A 2683-nucleotide genomic window follows, 5' to 3' on the forward strand; every position below is an offset into this window, starting at 1 on the left:
AGAGACAGAGACGACTACGCTTTTCAGTGAAATGAAATGAAATATGCACAATAGTGGCAACAATAGCTAACTGCAAGCACAAGATGGCAGTAATGTAAAGGCTGGATTCAAATATTCATTGACAGGCTAGGAGCTTTATGACAGTGCAGTGCTGCCCTCTGGTTCTCTTCCCTTTAGCTGTTAGTGATCTGTCTGCAGCCTCACTTCTTCTCCTGTTGTGGGGGGTGGCCTCGGGCCTTTAGTATTCTGGGTTGCTGCGCATTGCTCATATTCTTTTCTTTTTTCTTTATTTTCTTTATTTTTAGGTGCTGTATGTTTTTACAGGTGCAGGTTAAAGACCGATTGTGTTTTTCCACTTGTGATCTGTCCTCTTATTCTCATCTTTTCATGTATTGTCTCTCTTTTCACTCTTCTTCCTGCCCGTCAACTCTGGCTTTGCCATATTACATAGTAGTAAATAGTAGGAAATGAATACATAAATGAAAAGAAAAGAAAATCACAAACAATAGGATCCTATAAACTTATCTTGGAAAAGCAAATATGTTTGACACAACAGTGTATTCAGATGATGAATCTGATTGCAAGAGCTGCCAGACATGACAGTTATTTAAAAAGAAAATATAAACTCCATACGTGATGTCTGCCTTGTCTAATAATCAACACACACGTGTATACACAGACTGAAACCTGAACAAAACCTAATATAACACAAGTCAACAAATAATTTTTACACACCAGGATTAATTTATAATATCATACATGATGACTTTCAGTGTAATGCCATACCTGAATGATAGAACAGTGGGTTATTTGACTGTGATTATCAGAGTGACAGTCTGGGGGATGAAATTGTCTCTGTGGCAGCTGGTTTATGTAAACTCACTTTACACATCAAATTTACCAGCCCACTGGTGGAGGAGGTGTTTTTTTTTCTTTTACCACAATAAATCACACAGAATTACAGTTTAAGTAAATGGCAGGTCTAAAGGGGTTAACTGGGAGGGCACAGGGGTAGAAAAGTGTACATAGGACTCATGAACCTATAAGCTCTTTCTCGAGTAGCGGTACACAACATTTCACGCAGATGTCAATAATATCAGTCACAAAGAAAGCCATCACCAAGGTAGCAGCTACTTAACTGACGCACATTCACAACTGATAGCTTCATCTGAATTTCATCATCTGACTGCTTGATTTGAATCTTCTCTGTCTGTGAGCTCCATGATTTTCATGTGTGTTCTCAGCAAATGTTGGTCTCGCTCCCAAACAGACAGCTGAATACAATTATAAATGGACTTAGATATATTTCAGTCTATTTAAATGTATTTATCCATTTGTCCATCAGCATCCGTTACATCTGTGATTTTGAATATAGACATGTGAAAACACAAATATTTTTGATTAACTTATTTAATTCCTATTCATGTCTCACTGAATTCTAAAGGAAAATCATCACAGCTTCAAGTATGTGAGGTGCCATTCACAGTTTAAAATACTGTGAGTTTACACATACTGGTGTGTAACAGGAAGGACTGGTTGGTTGTAAAGATATGACCTTCCAGGTAATTTCTTGATACTTGATTTGAATTTTCATTCATCCTAAAGATGGATGAAAAAAGTTGTGTATTAATTTTTCAATAAGTTAATTTTAGATAAACAACAGTAACATCTCTGTTTTAGCGTAAAAATCACCAGGGATTTGAGGCCATAGATTTTTGAAATGAAGGAAATTTAAATTCTCATCTATAAAATGTTACAAAGGTAATTTTTTTTACTGCTTCACCTGCAATTTGACATCAATGAACTCACCTACTTATATCTGTGTGGTTATTGGTCAGTAGTGTGGATATGTGGAGATGGGAGTGGTACAGCTAAGCCTGAGCCAAAGGTTTGATCTGTTAGATAAGTAATTTAGTATACATATGTACAAAAGTCTGCCTGCACCAAATACATGCTAAAACAACTCAAACACATTGTTTTGTGTTAGAAATGAAACTAACTGATAATAGGAAAGTTAAGCAATTTCTTTCATATGGACTTCGCTATGAGTTTAATTTCCACTTGTCCCTCTTTTCTTTTTTGAAATCCAGACTTCCCTTTTAACTGAGCCACCAGTACGTGTGCACCTTGACCAAAATAAGAAAGGGGGAAGCGGGGTCAGACCCTGGCTGTATGCTATTCTTTGTTGACAAATACAAAACAAACCTAATGCCAGGAAACAAACAAGTTTCTAAGTACCTTATTAAGCAAACATTCATTTTGGTGATAGGGTAATAATAATAATGACAATAATGCCAACAATAATAAGAATAAGAATAAACGTACTCTTCTACTGTTTTCTAAAACCCTTAATCACTTTTCTCCACTTTATAGCGCCCCTGCTCACTACTCACCTGCTCACACATTAACTGCTCTATACTATCCATTGTCTCCCACTCGTTTTAGCCAAACTATATATCACCAAATTTGTTTATTTTTAGCAACAAGCAAAAAGCAATAACAGAAATCCCATTGTGATTGTTGTGATCTCTCCAAAACGGCAGTGTAGTTGATTTATTATTATTATTATTATTCATAATGATAATAATTATAATAGTTATCTTCTTCTTCATCATCATCATCATCATCATTTCAACATTACTTATGGCAGGCGAGCACAAACTGTGACAGCAATGACGCCTTA

Source organism: Perissodus microlepis, chromosome 17, assembly GCF_051167445.1.
Source record: "Perissodus microlepis isolate ML-2025 ecotype Zambia chromosome 17, ASM5116744v1, whole genome shotgun sequence".
Classification (NCBI taxonomy): Eukaryota; Metazoa; Chordata; class Actinopteri; order Cichliformes; family Cichlidae; genus Perissodus; species Perissodus microlepis.